Source organism: Mugil cephalus, chromosome 10 (assembly GCF_022458985.1).
Source record: "Mugil cephalus isolate CIBA_MC_2020 chromosome 10, CIBA_Mcephalus_1.1, whole genome shotgun sequence".
Taxonomy (NCBI): domain Eukaryota; kingdom Metazoa; phylum Chordata; class Actinopteri; order Mugiliformes; family Mugilidae; genus Mugil; species Mugil cephalus.
In genome coordinates this window covers 21,368,179-21,389,047 of record NC_061779.1, presented here as the reverse complement: position 1 = coordinate 21,389,047, position 20,869 = coordinate 21,368,179, and the positions used below count along the sequence as shown (strand labels likewise).

Sequence of the window (20,869 nt, the reverse complement as noted above, 5' to 3'; positions counted from 1 at the left end):
TGTGTGTGTCTGTGTCAGCCTGCATCCTGTTGGGGTTGTCTGCTGAGTCTCATTGCTATGGGGTGGGGCTGCCTGGTCTGGTCTGGGTGGATGGTACAAGTTTTAGTAACATCCACACGAATGCCAGGTCCTGCGAAACGGAAAGAGAAAACAAAATGTACCTTTACACAAAAAGCAGATGTGTTGTTCTTCAACATGATATATACTTGCATTCGTGGTTTGCTGCAGATGTACTTGCTGCCTCTTGGAATTTAGGGGAAAGAGCATAAGTTGGAATGAAAAATAAATGCTCATGTGAGATTGAGCCAGTTCAAGTTTAATGTGGCGCGACGCATACTGCAATTAGTGGCCTTTGTACTCATGGTACCATGTTAACAATAATAACCACTATTAGGTAACAGGGATCAACGGCTATCGACTGGAAACACGAATCAAATAACTTTCTTTGGTCAAGTTCAAGTTCTATCCGCTCTAAACTTTTTCCCTCTTAGAGTTCTGTGGATCTAAAAATACAACACATTACTTCAACCAAGAGTCATAATTACCAGGATTGCTGGAGGCTTTGATTAAAGGGAAATTCAAGAACAAGTTCAGTTGTATATGCTTTTAAAATGTTCCTACCCTGAAATGTTACCATTAATCTGAACAGAGTTGATGAGTTAGTGTTCAAATCCAAAATCTAATTTGATATCAGACATTAATGGGTTTCAGTGCTGTAACTTAAAAAAAAAAACCCATAGAAAGAAGTGTTGAGTTGTGACATACGATGCAGTATACGGACAATATTGTATTGGCTGTTGAGGGTGTTAAAACACAAGCAGGGTCCGTAGCTGTTTTTGGATTCAGAATGTGTCACGGCCTCCAGAGATCTGGCATCTTGTGAAAGGTACAACTTGTCACACAGCTGAACAAAAAGCCAAATTCAGAATTCACGGCGTGTTCACTGAGACTGATAAGGCTTTTGGCTCGATGACAAAATCGTAATGGAAAGCCGTGCCTGTCAACTCGCAGATTGTGAATGTGTTACACCTGTCCCTTTTCCATATTAACTACTTTTGTCAACGGTGCTGGCCTCGGTGCAGAGCGGCAGCGCTTTCTCTACAGCTTTGACTGGGGGTCAGTTCACTTGAAAATGATTTAGAAACAGATTGGCCATTCTGACTAGTTGCTAGAAACGACTTTTTCCCCTTTTGATCTTTGGCAAAATATATACATTATAAAGTCATCAAAGTTGAGGAAGTCTAATTTTGTAGAAAGAAGCATTCTTGAAGAAGAAACGTAAAATCACCTTGTGCGTTCCCATGTGTGTTCATCTCACGGTAATCACAGAACATTAGCCAGGCGTCTAATTACAGAAACCCTGAAGGACACTTTAAAATGACCTCCTCTCTAGGGTGTGAGGTAACCTGCACTCAGCCATCCCTGTTCTGATCTCTCTGCGTTACACCGAGGCCTCACGATAATACAACCGAGCTAGAGATTCATTAATCAAGGTGTCTGTGCTCCTGGGGGAACCTTCAGGGCTTTTCATAATTACGGTCACGTCAGAAAAGCATTGAGATTTTCTGTGTTTTTTCTAGGAGTTGCCTTTTGTGTTTTAGTTTTGTAGACACACATCATGTACATTTGAATACAATGAATGTTGGAACAAACTTATTCTGAGATGAAGGACAATTAGAGATTGGAAGAGGACTTTGTTGTGTAACAAGGTTAAATTAAAGCTTTGTTTACATCCCTGGAAACTAGAATAGTTTCATAGTAGAAATAAGGGAAAACTAGAACCTTATCTGTAACCTGTATTTTCTAACCAAGCACACATGGAGAATGGGGATCAGAACCAAGTGGCCATGTCTCATTCCATCTGGTCCTGGCAGAACTTTTGAACCGTTTTCAAACAAGGGTGCGCTTCTTACGGCTCTTCCCCTCTCATCGTCTTTGTTTATTTGCTCCTTTCCCGGGGGCCGGTTTAAATGTCACGGACTGGACCGCAAGATGAGGTCTCTGCGGGGGTCACTGTCACCGCCTCGGGAAAAAGCCAATGCAACTTTGGCTGGAGATTCTTAGTTGATAGCGGACAAACTCACGAGTCCGGAAATGGTCGTTCGCCGGCCCAGAGGCTGCAGAAATGTCAAAACACGTGTGACAGAGGACTGCGATTGTGAGCGGAGACAAGAAAATATATGGCGGAATGATACATCTGTCTTCTTTTAATTCAGCAGCCACATTTCAAGTGACTTCAAGTGCATTTCTAGGCTGCAGCCTTTTGTTTGTTTGGTAAAACATAATAAATATCACCTGTAAATGTTCCAAAATGGTGAATATTATGACATAAATATTAGAGCTTCTGGGTAGTAAAATCACCTTTGATATGTGTGTGTGTGTGTATGTATATATGTATATATATATATATATATATATATATATATATATACATACACACATATACGCAACTCAATTGAGAGTTGTATTTCTATCCAACTGTTTATCTCTTTTCAAAAAGAAAAACAAATTGAGAAAGTCATTTTGTTAATGAGTTAATTAGCATTTTGCACGTTTGTTATTCGTCTGTCAGCTAGTCTCTGTCTTAATCTGTTTTGCCTAATCCAGAAAATAACAAAGAACATTGACTGAACGACTGTGAAATTAAAGTAACCAGTTTGCTGAGAAACACCCACAGCTGAGCAGTTTATTGCTGTACTGATGGCTTGGAGGCGATATCATGCGAAAATGACAGGATCCTCGCTGTGCTATCCTGGAAACGGATCCAGAGGATGATGCTAATGATGTCAGCTTTGCCCTTGACAGCGTTAATGTTCAGGTCTATTTTTGAATGATGAAATGCAGTGTTGTTAAAATTTCACTTTAGACCGGAACACACGCTAATGCTGTAAGGCTAGTTGCTTGTGTACACCTGCTTTAATAAGATTTTTTTTTTTTTACTATAGTACAATAACTACAGAGGCTTGTTCCATGTGGCAGCATCAAATGCACATTTTTAGCACGTTGTTTAAACAGAACACTGGAACATAAAGCACAGAACAGTAATTAATGCCCACACTCGCTGCTGATGTTCTGCTTTTGATGCAATTATTTCCTGATCTCCTGAAATCCAATATTCCATAGTTTGCAAGTGTGTAGTGTTGAGAGTGTGTCAAAACGTTGTCTCGACGGCTCTGTCTTGATTGCCCTTTGAACACTAACAGAATCAAACTTGAATGCAACATTTTAAGTACTCACTTAATTGGGACAAAATATTGATGTGGAAACATCCGAAATCGATATGAGCATGGATTTTTTTTGTATTCCTTTGTATAACCTACAGAGCTAATGATGTAAAATACTCACACAAACATGTATGTTTATATATACACATATCAGTTTATCACTCACTGCTCAAAATGAGCCGTAATTACGAGGCATCAAGCAGTGCAATGCCGAAAGAGAACGGTGTGTTCAAAGGCAGGCTTCCCACTGTCTGCTGCTGTCGAGTCCAGTAGGACTTAACAGCCTCATGACGTCGTGAGTTTCTTGCAACAAATTAGCTTTTTTGACATTGCTTAGTTTGGGAATCATAAAAGCTGAGATGACACATTGGACATTCATGTTTATGCTCTTGAGTCATCCATGTAAGTGATGTGTTACATGGATGACTGAGGAATAAATGCCTAATGCCACATGGCTAACATCTCATTTATACTTAACTGTGGCTACTGTTACTTGAATTCAATACGTGCAGTGCCGCATCGAAGTATTTCCACTCTTCAGAATTTTCTAAAGCATTTTTTAAGTGTGTGAAATATAAATTATCCCGGGTTTTCATTATCTGGGTGCCACCCCCTTGTGCAGAAATGGCTCCTAAATATTTCCGGTAGTTGCTGATCCGTCATCTCCTGCTGCTTCCTTAGTTCACAGCAATAGTTCTGTTGGATTAAGGCCAGGACTTTAACATGTATTTTCTTCTTCTTTAACCATTCTTTTGTTGAACATGTGGCTGCTTATGCTCGTTGTCTTGCTGCACGACCCTCTCTCAATATTTAGCTCACAGACAGACATCCTAGCTGTCCTAACCTTTTTCTTTTAGTATTCAGAGGTGTAATTCAAGAATTCATGGGTCCATCAATCATGATGGCCCAGTTACAGTTGCATCAACATTAGCCAATGTGAGAGAGGCATTGAGTTGCTTACATATTCAGACCAAGCTATGACCTCTCAGACTATTGTGTCTTACTTTTGCAGTGATATTTGTTGACTAAATACTCCTGTGAAGGGTAGCTGTTGTGTGAAAGTCCCTTTGTCTGTCTGACTGTGATTCGTGGATTGTAAACTCTTTAGAGACGGTTTTGTAACATTTTCCTGCTCGACGAGCCACAGTGTCTTTTTCCGAAGACGTCTGAAAGCTCCTTTGTCACTACCATCACGCAAGTGTTGAGAAGATCAGACTGTAAAGAAATCCCTGACGGGGCACTGAACAATACCTTATTGATTGGAAGCACATATTGCTCTTGAAATGAACTTGTGGAACTCACACATATGTAATATCTGCGAATAAGCAAATACACAAGTATTATACATATATATATCATTTCATTGGCTTGATTGGGTTCTCTTTGCCCACTTTTAGGGCCCCTGATTATTTGAGTCATTTTTATGCACAAAAAAGGTTTGAATTCTGCAAAAGCCTTAAAGTGTCACAGCAGGTATATGATTGTATTTTGTTATGCTCCGGCTAGAAAGCAATGGCAGGCATGTGAGTCTGAAGAAGGTCTCTTAGGTAAAGACTTTTGTGAAGCACACACGTAACAGAACATGTTAAATGATATCACGTCTGAGTTCAAGCAGTTTAATACAATCAGTTTTGCCGGCCAAGTGAATTGGATTACCTTACATTAAAAGGCATAGAGGAAGGATTGTGAGTTTAAATGGAAAACCGTACAAAGTCATAAGAGCTGTAGGGTTTGACCTTTAAAAAGTCTTAGGATGAAGAGCCGTGATTTTTTTTTTTTCTCCCCCTCACACAGCATCTGTCTGCTGGAATGCCAGCCAGTGACTGTGAGGAGACAGATAGCTGCTGGTTTTCACTAGAGATGGGGAGAAAAACGGCGGGAGAGGATAGCTTCGTCCAATCTGCCTTGCCCTTAAGACCCCACCGGTCCCTGCTGATGAATTTGGCCATTATCAAAGGTGAGGGGTCTGCTGAGAGGGGGCTTGAATGAGGGACGGGGAGAAGAGATTGGATGTTAGCCGGCCAATATTTGTGGCTTACAGGCTGGAGGGCAATAAAACACTGGCGGAGCAACCACACCCGCATAATCTTATTCCAATAATTGGATTGCCTGGAGAGTTCTTAGTGAGGCTGGAAAAACACAAGTGAAGACTAGACTAAATGTGTAAGCCCTGATGCTAGTCTATCTGCGTGAGCTAATTATTTCGGAATAAGACATCACTTTGACATCCCAGGCATCTTGAACGATTGCATTTTTCCTTCTTCTCCTACCAACACTGAACAGATGACAGTCTTTGATTCCTGTTTAGACTTTCCATGATTAGTCCTCATGTCCCTGCTCTTCAAAGAATCCCCTCACTTTAAGTACACATTCAAGCAATGTGTTTCTCTCACCCATGACAGTCAGACATGAATGACACATGTGACTAATCAAAAGTCACATATTTCTGAGTGTCATTGTATAATTGAACAACTAGAAAACTGTCTTATCTTTCAACGTATGATGTGTGGGGAACTTTTTTCTTGCATGCGTATCTTTAGGACATATTTGTAAGTGATGAGACTTATGTGTCTCTAAACACCACCAGGATATCTGCATGTATGTGTACTTGTAGTGATGATGTAGCCAACAGTACCTACTTAGATACATATAGGCTGTGTAATGGCCTTGTTGTATATTCTTATACAGCAAAAAGTCACGTGTTGAATTAACTCTGACAGGGTTCATTTCAACTCTTTTTAAGGGTCTATGTGTTTCCTCACTCTCGTGGAATATAACATTTAACACTATGACAGAGTTGCTTTTTCTAACTTACAAAAGTGTTAAACTAATACTAAAGCTGGTTCTGAAAAACATGTTCAGAGTTTCATGCAAGCCTTCATCTACAACACTGTAAGCGCTAAAATGGCCTATAAATTGTAATTTTCAACAGATGGTATATCAGCTCTTTCAAAGCAATCCAAAGATAATCTTATATCACACAATAGCCGTGCCGATAGAAGCAACACAGTATTGATTATGTCATCCTAACCATTCGTCTTCTTGCGGTGTCTGTAAGTTTTCGTTGCTTCATATTGCTGCAGTACTTCTTCACCGTCGCTGCCCTACATGCTAGGAGGCAGTGAGTAAGTACTTCTTCACCGTCGTTCTTAATTTATAGCACAGTTTCAATCAACTACCAAAAACAGGACAAAATCAACGTTTACGTTTTAAGAGACTTTTTTTCTGACCCGTTTAGCAGACACTGCCTCAGTTGTATCCTCATATTCTTCGTCTGTTAGGGACCTCATTCAGGATTATAGTTGATCCACTGGAGCTGTCGCTTGAGTCAGTTATGGAGGACAAGGATTCATTCAAATTAACAAAGAGTAAAGCAAAGTAGACGCTGACGTGCTCAATGTCGGCACAGTTTCTGGTGCATTCGAAAGCAAGACACATGGAGAAAAATATTTTATTTTTCTCCAACTTTATTAAGTTGTCTTTAGCTTTTAAACTAGCTAGCTTACAGAGCTTCCTAGCTAGTAAGCTAATGACTTGGTTCACTCGTGACAGCCTTTAAATAAATGTCTCAGTGTATATTGAAGTTAAAGTTATATATAGCAGCTATACATGTTTCAGTATATTATGAGTGGGCAGAGCGTAATCACAATCACTAAGTTGTTCGGCTAATACCGGAGTGATCAACTGTCAAATAACCGTGAACTTTCAAAACTCAAATTTTTGCTGTGTAGCCAAAAGGGCAGGCAGACGGTTTGTTTTGGCATCAATTATTCACCAGTTGATGTTCTCCATAGCAAACAGACTTTTTTTTTTTCTGTACAGACCTTGATGGATCTGGGCTTATACTTTGCTCTGTTCGAACAAGACAATTTAAATCTGTGTCATCATTGTAGCTGTATTCATCAGTAACTGATTCCTACAAGACCACATCTCCCAGTGCAGACTGACCACAGCCTCATAGGGCGTCAAGCAAGACTGCACTAGTTATCTACTTTAGTGTCATTTTTTTAATGAATAAAACCCGAGTTGAAATATAAGCTATATTATTAAGGGATGTAATTGATGGGTAAATTAAGGACTCAGCTGTAAATAATGGTCTATCAGAGATGGTAGAGGGAAAAAAATCACTAGCCTTCCCACATGCTTGTATCCATCGTTACATCCGCACTAACGCAGACCATACCCCACATACACGCAAACACACATCACAGATCTGAGTAAATCACTCCCACACCCACACAGGTGATGGCATGGCTCTGCTCACTTAATCCCACCAAAGATATGGGCTGCTAATCAGTGAATGTGTGTGTGTTTCATCAAATCGGCAGTTAATATTGTCCCTGGTGGGTGGTTGATCTGCCTGTGGTGCCGTAACTCACACCAGCAAATTGGTTCATATAGATGTGTAGGAGGATGGAAGTGGGGAGGGCGAGCTACAGTCCAGTCTTCAGCACTCATTTCAGTAAACTTCTATCATGTACCTTTCCACCACCTCCTCTTGGTATTATTGTTCTTGAATTGAATAATAATTGAATAATTCGTCTCTAAGTGAGGGGAGCGGGGGGCGATGGATTGAGCTGGGGCAGAGAGCATGATTCACAGGTCACGTCATATTTCATACCCTTTACAAGTGAACTGCACTACACAATACGCATGTAGTTAAGGGTTCATGAGGGATTTTTGTTTTCGTGGCCAAACTCATAACCCTGGTCATTCCTTGGAATTAATATAAATGATGAAGAAATAATCAAAAAACTACTCTAAGGTGCTAAAAACTATAACAATAATTAAAAATATTAAACAATAATTAACCCAGCTGGTAAAAAAGACACACTGCCAACTAGCGTTTGGCGTTTTTACAGAGAAATCGATGTTGACGAGATGGTGCAGGCATAGGCTACGTACATACGTTATGCCTTTAGACTTAAGCTTAGACTTTTTATTGTCATTCAAAGCTATACAACAGCAGTATGCGTTAGTATTACATTTTGTTTCACTGACTTGCAACAGCAGCTATATACAGAAATATAAACACATGTAAAATAAGAAAATGTAATAAATTACTTACAGGTTTCGGTGTACAGAAATATATGTACATTGCATTAAAGTAATGAGAATTGACAATATATTCACAGCCTATAGCTATAGCAAATTTTTCTATTCTGTTTTGTTTATTATAAGTGACCCGTTTAAAATCAATGCTTACACATAATTAAGGGTTGATCGGTGATTGGTTTTAATTCAAACCCACAACAGTCTGAAAAATGATGGCATAACATAATTCATTTTACTGCAAAAATGTTGCCCTTATTTAAGTGTTGAGCTAACAACAGTGTTTATTTGGTGAGTCAACGGACATGAACCCACAGCAAAGGCAACGCAAGTGTAAAGATACTGATGCACAGAGATAATTGCTCTGCGTAAGTCACAGCAAACTAATTCGATGGCAGACATTTATGGCAGGCTGTTATCCCAACACAGGTGTCCCATAGGATGCAGTAAACTGCCACCTAATACTTTGACATGAAACCAAATACTTAGCTGATAGTACTTGTAAGACATGCAGCAGACTTTATGACTTTAGAGTAAAGGGGGATGTTGCTGTTGCTAATTATCGCACGTTGACTTAATTAAAGTAATGTCAAAAAGTAAGAATTCAGTTGAACCATCGCCTGTTTGTGTCAGAGGCTTGTGTTTGACAATGAATTGTACCACCTTGAAATAAGGCTGGGCTCGATCCGATACCGATACTTGGTATTGATACAATCGATATTTAGATGGATACGCCCAGCCCTACCTTGAAAGGAATACTATGCATTTTAGCATGTAATTACATAACGCTATGTCTCTCTTACTAGGTTAAATATTGGCACAAAGAAACCATAAAACCTCAAACACTGTTAGTAACTCACTCAAGTATGACTCAACTGGTACTGGTTTCTTTGGCGGTGCTTCCTCCATTTAGCTGTTTGTATGACATGTTGCCACAGGTTGTCAGTAAAGATGACTAGATGGCTTGAGCCTCACCTGTGGAGTATCTAATAGTTTTATAATCTCTCCATCACTTTCCTTTTAATAGAACACGTCAGCTTGACAGTTCACTCATAATTTATGTGTTGTAATAGCATTAAAAGTCAAGTGAGTTGTTGTGAGAATCTAATTTGCTTGGCATTCCTGGCGATTGCTCTGCCCTTCCTCTTCGTTCCCTCTCTCAAGTGATGGAGGACTCTGCTCTACGTTCTCGGCAATGTCAATGGCTGCCACCTGCCTCCTTGTCATTCTGCTAGTGTGAAGCTATGGTTCAGTATTTTCAGTGTGTCTTCGCGAGACAGATCTTTGCTTCTTACTCTTGGATTCTCTGAGGTCCACTTCTAAATCGCATCCTTAAAATCTGGAGATATCCCACCCACAACTTAAAAGATGGACGGCATCAACATCTATTCTCAATAAAGACCCAATCATTTAGAAGCTAGACCAGACACCATGCTTGGTTTGAGCCAATTAATTTGAGGAATTAGTCGATCAGCAGTTTAAGCCGCATTTAATTCTGTTTCAATTCATATACAAACAACTGTAGATCATATTCTAACTATAAATTGCAAAATTTACATCCTAACATTTAACATTAGTTATTATTATTTTTATTTTATTTATTTTTTACTATTTTTAAGTCCTTTGTTTGCAGTTAAGACACATTCTCCTAGCTTCATAAATTTACTCTTCGTTTTTCTGTCATAAAAATATGTTCAGCAGGTTTTCTTATTTTGGGAGCAGTGATTTTGGAGTTCTTCAACTCAGAGCTCATTTTTCCCCAAGTTGTCTTGAATCCAGCATCAGCTGCAGCTGGATCTCAACCAACCCACACCTAGTGCTGTTAGTTTGGAGAGGGAAAGCCTTACTCTCATTCCATTAGTAGGTGAACTCAACTGACTGCTCCAACCTGACAATATCCTCCATCTGCAATTGTTGTTGAGGGTTTGTTGTTGTTTCGGAGCAGCCTTTGTCTGAGTGTACTCCATGTGTTCTGTTTTGGGATCTTTTATGGCATAATGAGAGAAACATCCACAATTACACAATTTACATATTGTTGAGTAACTGACTTAATTTTCCAGAGGAAAGCACTTTACATGATTTTGGTTTGTCTCGTTCAATGTTTGGAAGCTTTGACGCTATCCAGCCACCAAGAGGAAGAAGACGTTTTGAAACAACATCAACATCTAGAACAAATCACTGCAAACCTTTAGGCTTGGCTGAGGCTCAGTACTGATCCACCATTTTAAAAGTGCCTTGTTCAGGCACCAATACCAATCTCCCAGTGCCTCTAATGGCAGCCATAGAAATTACAGAGGAATAACATGAGACTCACTGAGTGACATTTGCACAAGCAGCTCTGATGTGTGTTGAAACTATAGTTTAAAGCTGTAAAAACAACATACAGCTATCAACGAGCAAACAGTGCATCAGCTTGCCTTTTTTTGTAATCTAAATGTAATAACTTGCCGCTGAGTTATTAAACCCCACCAGTCTCCATCTTTTCCAGTAAATTGTCTAATTTTATCAGGCATTTTTATTGGATTCTGCTTTACGGGAAATGAAATTGGCCTTTTTATTCCAGATATTTTGATGTCCCATGGCAGGAAGCGCGCAGGTGTGACTAACGATATTAGGGATGGCTCAGTATCATGCAAGGTGTACCAGTAAGCCCTCCCAGTGAGTCAGCTCTCTCAATACTAGGAACTGACACACGGAAAAATCAAAATGAAATGAAGCTGCAATTAATGTCATTAGTAACACTTGTGTTTGACAGGTTAACACATCCTCTTTGGGGAAAGCTTTTAACTCTCTTCATCAAAAACTGAATTGTGCCATGAAATTTGCCTTGTATGAAGAGGTAAACATCCTAAATGCTCCCATCACTCCGGCAGCACCGTTTGAAGCGATTTGTGTTGTTTTGAAAGGAATTGATTTGATGTGTGTGTCGCAAATTTCTTCTCCTCTGTCTCCTTCCGTCCTCAAGACTGAGCATGTATTGGAAAACTGAGAGCGTGGATGTCTCGAGGGCCCGTAATGAGGCCTTAGGAGAGTGGTTTGGAAACACTTGCGGCCAGTTATAAATGGACATTATTTTAGCTCCCTGGAAATTAAAAGTGATTCATCATACGACTCCCTTAACTTCCTTAAAGATTTTTGAACGCAGTAGTGGGAAATGATTTGAGCCTCATCATAGAAAGTGTAGTGGTTGGGTTTTTTCCCTCACTGAAGCTCTGGAGATTCATATAATGATATCGTTATTGGCTTTTATTCTGCACTTATTTCTCCTTATGTGTATTTATTATCCAATATCAGTCTTACAGGTAGTCTCATAGCTATTAATGGGTCAGATCATCCGTTGCAGGAAGATTCTGTCCTGTTGTAGATTTGAGTCTGGTCCTCGAAACACTGGCAGTTCCTAAAAGTTTTGAAATGTTGAAAACTGCATGCCGAGTCAAATTTACAGGCAGCTACATTACAACTCCTCTCCAAACCCTTATTGGCATTAGCATGGTGCATACAAGTCATTTCACATGTGCCTGCAAATGCACAACCTCACACTTTGTTTTCATATCTTATTTGTAAAGCCAGTCAAAATCAAAAGAGAAATAAATAATCATTTAACAATGTAATGCAGCAGTTTAGGCCCAGTAATGTGTGTGCTATGATCACCAAAGTGTGTTTCTTTATTTACCTATGCTGTGTGCAGCAGTTAGCACACCCCTGTGCTTAATTAATGAAACAATTTGCATTTTAATAGGCAATTGAAATGTACTTAGTTAAGCAAAGAGCTGAAGGAATTTAGCTATTACCCATTCAACCCCTACCTCTGAATCAACAAATTATCACAAAGAAATGTTTCATTCAGCCGCGCATTCAACTGACAGATGTATAACCATCTGCCCTTATTGACTTCACGCCTCTTTGAAGTGGGGAGTCTATTCATCGTATGTGAGGTTGAAGAAGAAGTGCAAGACATAACTGGGCTTGATTTTTTCTTTTCAACTGACACAACACATCCATATTTGTGAAAGCAGATGTCTGCAGAACAGATAGTAGCATTGAGAGAGGTAGCGTGCAAGAGCCAACAATCCACCAACTAAGCATCTCCACTGGGTGGATGTAATTCATTTATTGAGTGAAGCCTAGAGGAGACTGAGAGATGGACAAAACGACAGACAAAATCAAGGTAAAGCCTTTTGACAACCTGTTTATGAGGTGTCAGTTTGGATTTGGATCAAGGCTAGTGTGGCTCCACGAGGGCAAGTGTTGGCCGATCTTTAGCGGCTCCCGCTGGCCGCATCCTACAGAGGCTCCGCTTGGAAAAAAAAATCTGTGGCGTCTGGCATCGACAAATTGGGTGAAACTAAATCTTTACGATCAACTTACTTCACCCAGGAAGGCATTTCCCCGCCATCCCTCCACCTTGTTTTTGTATCGGATCATGTTCCATACACTAAGCAGGAAGGCAAATAAGGCGAGGGGAGAAAATAATTGTCCAATCAGAACTGATTATGTTGGTAAATGAAGAGATGGTGATTGGATCCATGTGAGTAGCATGATGTTACTGTGATAGAGTGATTAACGTGGTGAGAATAGTTTGTACCAAGTGATTCGGGAGATTTTCTTTAATTTCCTTCGTATTTCCTTCACTGCCGACATATCAAAGCGAGCACGCCGAGCTGACCTTCAAAAATTCTCACAGTCACCTTTGAAAGAAATGCATCATCTGTGATTCTGTGATGTAACAGCGGCAAGCGTACTGCGCGCAGAACTACGAAATGCCTTCACAAACACACATAAAGTAGAATTTGTTACTTCCGCAGCCCCAGATTTGAATCTACAATGCATTGTGTAACAGTTCTATTTAGAATATTTCTTTCTGAAACCACGAGGCAACGAGTAACTGACAGATTCATTTCTGTCAGAACACATTAATCCCAGTATAAAAATATCTTTGGCTCACAATTCCCTGGAAGAAATAAATCTCTCAGCGGTCCATTTCAACATCTTCCAGGCCCAGTCCTGAACTCCAAGCCGTGGCTGTTGTGTGACTCACAGGCTTTCCAAGGGGACAATGACTGCACACATTAATATTCTAGTGTTCTTGTTTTTTTTTACAGCATTTCTTTCTTTCTTCCTTTCTTTCTTTCTTAGTCACAAACGCCAAGTCAGCCAGATTGTTCGCGCTGCCGCTTTAAACTAAAGCCAGCTTCATTTCTTGTGACATGTCATTTGTTTTGTTTTTGTGTTGTTGTGCAACTGCAGAAATGCTGATGCTCCACTTCGGGGCACAGCCAGCCAGCGCTGTAGTATTCTAAGCAGCCTGCTCCTAATGCCCAGTGTGCGGACTTAATTAAGGTTTTAATTAATTCTCCGTCTCGGCCATGTGTAAGTGAGGTCGATGTGCCGATTGAGCTGTCCCTGGTTGAAGGGAATCTCGTGGTCTAATCTGATAGCATGCTGTTTCTAATGTATTTATACGCTCATGTAATACCTGCTGATCAATGTTTACCTTGTGTGTATATTGTGCTTGCGATGAGAGAAGAAAGAATGATTCGATTTGCCATGAGCACAGTAAACATCTGCACAGGCAGCTGGCCTTGTTTAAGTGAAGTCAAATTGAGTTTCACCTGTCCCATCTCATCCATAACCCTCAGACTGATAGCTACAACTCTGGGAGATTGCAAAGGCGATCCAGGCTATCTCCTCGCTCCGAGAAATATTCGGTATTCTGATGGTTCCGAACATTCCCCTGGGCGTTTTTTGGCCCTCAGCTGAACCCCTCCCGAATTTTCTTTTTCCGTCCTTCCTCCCACAGGGTGGTCAGAGGTCAGACCAGACTGCAGAGCAGCCTCCTTTGAGCTTGTTGGGATTCACAATCTTGCTCTTAGACACTTCAGCAAGGCAGATGTCTGTTGACACGGAAGTTGGCGCAGTACTTCACTGCAGTCCCTGAAATGACTGACGCTGTCTGTGTGAGCGGTGAATTCTTCTGACAAATGCATTCAGAGTGCTGGACGTAATATGCAAACTACTGTGTTATAGAGTGTTTTTATTATCAAAGGCTTCAATCATTCAGAGATATCAATGGATATTTAGTAACAGCGATGACAGGTTGACAGTAATGAGTAGTCATTTAAGTTTTCTGAAAGCCTTGTAGTGGTGCCGTTTCCTGTTTGCTGCTTTGACTGGGAATCCCTCCATTTATCTTTAAAGGTTCTCAGGAGTAATCTGTTGCTGCCTTAACTTTCAGGTACTCAGTTGGTACCTGTCAAAGGGAAATGGTATATTCACGTTTATGTATGAAAGCAGACACCTGAGCTGAAAGAAGACCAAAAGTCTCACTCTCACAAATAAAAACCAGATATGTACGACCCACCTTGTCCAGACCCCCCATCCCATGGTAATGCAAAGCGATGCTCCTTGATGGCAGCAGTCATCCCCAGCAGGATGCAGCCTGACACAGACACACACACGAAAACTGTTTAAGAACAACTAAAAAATATGAAGAACAGCACAATCTGATCAAGTATCTGTGGGATGATCCACAGAGGCCCCTCCCCTCAACCCATAGGACCCCACTAACATCATTCTGTTGCCGGACACCACAACTGGAATGCAGGACATATGTTTACCCAAAGCAGCATACAATAAACTATGATATTAAAGATATGGAAATGGGGAATAAGGACCATCTGTGTTCTAGTTGATTATTTTTTTGTGTTGGGACTGAACATTTTGTGGATCTGTCCCCAGACCCTGCCAGGAGAGGGCTGACCCATCACTACACCCCTTCCAAGACAGCCCTCAGACCCTGAGGAGGGAGTCTGTTTATTAGGGAGCTGTCAGTCTAGATCTTGTAGTCAGAAAGACAGTGGACCGGCCCCACTCCCCCTCAATGCTTCCTACTCTTAGGGCCCCCCAGAGTGACCTGGATCCAAGTACACTATCACAGAAATAGCAGAAATATGTTGAATGTTATTGGTTGTTTCCCTGCTGCTAGAAAAAAAGTTGTATGGCCACTGACTCACTTTTGAAGCCAACCTCAAGTGGCCATTTGAGGAGATGCAGCCTCCGGCAATAAACATCTTGTATAGATCTTGAAAGAATAATGATTATAACAAATCCGGGATAATAAATCTGTCTTTATTTTGTAATTTAGGTTAACATTTGAACAAACTAACCACCGTTTGTCTCTTAGTTCATAACTAGAGAGGAAAAAGAGAAGCACAAAGGTTAGTGCTTGTTGCAGAACATCAGTAAATGGTATGGTTCTTAGAGTAATTCCGTTAGCACTTGTCTCTGGTTTGATTCATTGTGTGTCATTTGGAGGCGTTTCATCACGCTTTTCCTTTGATATCACCAAGGTTGACTCGAGGGTAAAATAACATTGGATGGCTGAGATCCACGGCTGTAAATCTATCCTAATTCTCTTCCTTCTGCCTCTGCAGCTGAGATGATAGTTGACAATTTAATTGAAGAATTGTTAAGGGAAGAGAATAGGAATTAGATTTGCCTCCTTCTACACTTTTTTTTTTCCTTCACTAAATGTCTTGTGCACACCCCAGACAACCTTTGTGTTTCTCGGACCCCCGATTGGGTGACTATCAGATTGTCCTTTCAGGTCCCTCCTACGCACAAGTGGGGAATTGTTTGTGACAAGTTATCGGTCCTGAAATGATGTCTATAATAGTGGATTAGCTGTTGACATGGCCTTTCATGAGCAGCAGAGAGAGGACTGGCATTGTATTTATTGAAAGATTCTATCAGCAGCTTCGTATGTGGCTTGCTGTGACGTAACTGACTTCAAGAAGCGGCCATCAAACCGTCATAAATATCTTATTATGCCTTGTGATTTAGCATGTTGATGGGTGAGTGTCAGATTTTATTGCTGTTTCACAGGCTTGAGCTAAACAGCCTCGTTTCACGTTGATCTGTAAGCTGCAGATCTTTGTGAGATCTTCTGTAATCGTAATGAAAAGGGTGATTAAAAGGCTCTCATATGGAGCACATGCAGAAGCAGGTTGTCAAAACGGCACACTTATAGACCGCATTTAGTTGCTATGTTGGACGCCTTTCTTTCGACAATATCCAACGTCCACTTTCCAGAGCACCTACTGCAGTGTAATAGCCTGCAATTTGGGATAGACAGTGGCCGACAGCAAGGGCTTCTGTGCGCCATCAAAGGGAAGAATACGATCTGCAAAACTGAGACAAAAAAATGTCTGAAGGCAAAGTCATTCTGCTCTCAACAAAAACAAGGGAAAAAGTCATGAAGTAGAAATGGAAGATAGCAGTATTATTATAAGTTTGCTCCTCAATGGTTGGGTCGCATTAAGCTTTAATGCCACGCTCACAGGAAGAATTTGACATTTTCAGAAGACTGCATATTCGGTTTCTTGCCTGGATTTTCTGCTGCATCCATGGCAACCTTCCGGTGACAAATCTTGAGGAATTCACTCCTCCCAGTCAAGTGCCACACTGCAGTTTGAGGCTTCACTGCGCACATATATTGATAAGTATTTCATCTAATATACACCTATCATGTTGCCATTTAGGACGCCACAGGTTTTGTGCTTGAACCTGTTTGTCAGCTGGCTCCTTTCTGGGTGAGTTTTCATGTTTCTCCCTGTGCATGCAAGGGCTTTATCTGCTACCCGTCTTCCTCCCACAGTGCAAATGAGCCGTAGGTGTGTTAATGAAGTGTTAATGGTTGTTTGTCTGTTTGTGTTAGTCCCTGTTACAGACTGGTGACCTGTCCAGGGTGTACCCCGGGTCTCTCCCTTTGTCAGCTGGGATAGGCTCGAACTTCTAAGGATAAGTGCAGATAAGAAAACATTAACAATGCAGTGTGTTCGGTTAGAAGGTTGTAATTCCTTTAGGAAGTTGCTTTCTCTGCACAAACATCCTAGCTAAAAGCTAGAGCCCTACTAAATGTAATTTTGAATCTGCACTCACTTGCCACTTTATTAGGTTGGACCCCCTTTTGCCTTCAGAACTGCTTCAGAACTGCCTTAATTCTTGGTGGCATACTTTCAACAAGGTGTTGAAAATATTCCTCAGAGATTTTGGTCCATATTGACATTAAAGCATCACACAGTTGCTGCAGATTTGTCGGCTGCACATCTATGATCTCACACCACATCCCAAAGTTGCTCTATTGGATTGAGATCTGGTGACTGTGGAGGCCATTGGAGTACAGTGAACTCATTGTCATGTTCCAGAAACCAGTTTGAGATGATATGAGCTTTGTGACATGGTGCATTATCCTGCTGGAAGTAGCCGTCAGAAGATGGTACACTGTGGTCATAAAGGGATGGACATGGTCAACAACAATACTCAGGTAGGCTGTGGCATTTAAACCATGCTCAGTTTGTACTAAGGGGCCCAAAGTGTGCCAAGAAAATATCCCCCACACCATCACACCACCACCAGCCTGAACCATTGATACAAGGCAGGATGGATCCATGCTTTTATGTTTTTTACACCATATTCTGACTCTGCCATCTGAATACTGCAGCTGAAATCGAGACTCGTCAGACCAGGCAAACGTTTTTCCAATCTTTTATTGTCCAGTGTTGGTGAGCCTGTGTGAGCTGTAGTCTCAGTTTCCTGTTCTTAGCTGACAGGAGTGGTACCAGGTGTGGTCTTCTGCTGCTGTAGCCCTTCTTCTTCAAGGTTTGTCATGTTGTGTGTTCAAAGATGGTATTCTGCATTCCTTGGTGGTAACCAGTGCTTAGTTGTTGCCAGAGTTAATGTTGCCTTTCTATCATCTCCAGCCAGTCTGCCCATTCTCCTCTGACCTCTCACATCAACAAGGCATTTTCATCCACACAACTGCTGCTCACTGGATATTTTGTCTTTTTCGGACCATTCCCTGTAAACCCTAGAGATGGTTGTACTTGGAAATCCCAGTATCAGCAGTTTCTGAAATACTCAGACCAGCCGTCTGGCACCAACAAACACCACGTTCAAAGTCATTTAAATCCCCTTTTTTCCTCATTCTGATGCTCAGTTTGAACTTCAGAAAGTTGTCTTCATCCCCTCTACATTGCAGCTATGTGACTGGCTGATCAGCTATTTGTCTTAACAAGCAATTGAACAGGTGTACCTAATAAAGTGGCAATTGAGTGCAGTATATCAGTAACACCTCGACTGCATTCATTCAAATTTGGCACAAATATCCACTTGAACTCAAGAACGCACAGATTAGAAATCGCTGGTCTGTCGCCTTGTTCAGCCAGACTCAGCTTTTATAAAATATGAGTCTGGTAACACTGTGTTTGAATTTCATTATTGGGCACATTTCAATCAAATGCAGCAATTGGTTCGTCTTCCAACCAAGCAGAGCAATTAAGTCTGTGACGTTAAGTGATTAAGGTATTCTTGACAAATGCCTTAATAGCTGTTAGCTGTTCACATCTCCAGCTGCAGCCATGCTGTTGTAAACAAAACCAACTCAAACGATTTGTTTCAGCCCCAAAGCTGCTTCTCTAACTACTACTACACAGCTCCAATCCAATGATGAAGTGATGGCATTTCATATCCAAAAGGTCAGCTTAAATGTGAAATCAGAAGTCTTAACAGCATTTATTATGAGTATGGACAGGAATGGATGTAAAGCACGTTTTGAGTGATTGGTGGAGGCACACAGCCGCCAGCTTGTGGTTCTATTTGTTATAACTACATAGTTTTGTAATACTTTTACTCCATTGTTTGAACTTGTGTCACACTAAATGCAGGGCAATGTAAAGTACTGTAATTGGCATAAACAGCTGCAGATAAAGTGGAGAGGTTCTAATAGCTTCTAATGCTGCGTTAGTTCTGTTTTGGTCACTGAATCAGTTAGGGCCCCAGCAATATGTCTCAAGCAAAAGTCCTGCATATTCTGTGACACTTACCTTGAAGTCCACATGCATCCCTGCTTAACTGGATTTATGCCAAGTTTCACCTCACTTCCCCTGAGGTGCAATTTACGGCGTCCTCATTGTTGTCAAGGTTTTGATTTGACACCAGACATTGCACTGTATAGGCTGCAATGGGACAGAGCTTGACATTTTATTTTCCTTGTACAGTCTCAGGAAATACCTCCTGCCAGAAGGCCCGCCGACTGGAAAACTGTCTCCGCAGGCACCTATATCTGGCGCAAAGACATCTCTTTCCATTTCTAGCCCTCCCATTCCCCTCTTTCACACTTTTCTCCCCTTTCTTTCTTCTTCACTTTTTTTGCTCAAAAGGATGGAAGTGCTTTTCAACAATGGCTGGCACAGCTTCAATTACCTGTACAGTCTGACTCCTGGAATCCGTGCCGGATCCGGATTTCTTAATGTCTGAAATGTAGTTCAGCGAGAAACAGATCCTCTCTGTGACATGAAGAAGGTACAAAATGAGTCTGCGCTTATACTCTGTCGGCATGAGAAGTCTGAGTTTACTGAGACGATTTCCCCGGTTATGCAGTAATTGTCAGCAGATATTACACACAAACCAGTTCAAGCGATTTTATGCATATCCGCCTCCTACGCTCCAGCTTCCGTCGTCTTTCTGAACACGGATGTCAAATCGCACACTTGAATGCGCTGAAGCATGGGTTGGCGAGACACGGCAGTCGCAGGTGCAAGCGTAGTTTATTCGACATCTTAAGGTATCATACCGAGAAAACACCTGCGACTGGTGGGCGTCTCAGCTTAACAAACTCACCTGGACTCCCTCATCTCTGCATTTGTTAAATGCGCTGTCAATCCCACGGCAAGGTACGCAGAATTGATGAAACAATGGGAAACATCAGCACTGCGCTGTAAACTAAGTCGCTCATGCGTGGTACGACTCCCCCCTACAGTCCTCTGCATGGTCTTCCTGGCTCCATAGCTGCCTTTACAGCATACTCCTGAGCCTGTTTTTCAGTATACGACGTGCCAACATTAGACAGCATCACTTTCTCCGGGACCTAATCCCTTCCTCGCTGAAAGCTGTTTATATAATTACCCATTCTCTCTAAAAGATAGGATGAGGGAGCCATGCGCCTATGTGTGAGAAAGAGGATACAGAGTCTGTGTGGATGAGAGCGATGGGGGATGGGAGGGGGGGGGGCTTGGCTTTAACAGAAGAGTTAAATATATGGTATCAGACAAACAGACAGCCGGCAGCAAGGGAGCAAAGTTAATGGTATTTTATGCCACTGGGTATCTCAGATAGCAGAGGAAGTGGAAAAAAAGGAAAAGAAAACAAAGCCATAACTGCTGAACATAATTTAATAATGTTGCATAATAAATATTTGAGGGGAGTTCTTCTGTCACCATTGGAACTGTAGATGGGACATTATTACGCTGTCAGTGATGAATATGCTTTTGTGCCTCGATGAGGAAACGATGATTGAAATTCATGTTAAATTGCAAAAGGCATTTTTGGAAGCTATTTTGTAGTAAACAATATCCACAGTAGACAGATCTTTAGTTATATTAAGAATGAGTTTTTCAAATCGTGATTTATGACTTTGGATACGTGTCACCCTTATGTGGCACTACTTGTCACATGAAGTTAAAATTTTTTCCAAATTTATTTTTTGACCTTAAACTAACATCGTGGACAGTATTTTATTTAATACCGCAGACACG

General features: G+C 41.1%; 1 long non-coding RNA gene across 1 annotated transcript in view; it reads left to right on the top strand.

Moving 5' to 3' along the window:
* LOC125014421 overlaps positions 1-20,869 on the top strand; it is a 126,832-nt gene that overhangs the window by 41,508 nt on the left and 64,455 nt on the right. The window contains exon 2 of the long non-coding RNA XR_007113512.1: positions 5,019-5,181. This is a non-coding gene — a long non-coding RNA (uncharacterized LOC125014421). The remainder of the gene's footprint in view (positions 1-5,018; positions 5,182-20,869) is intronic.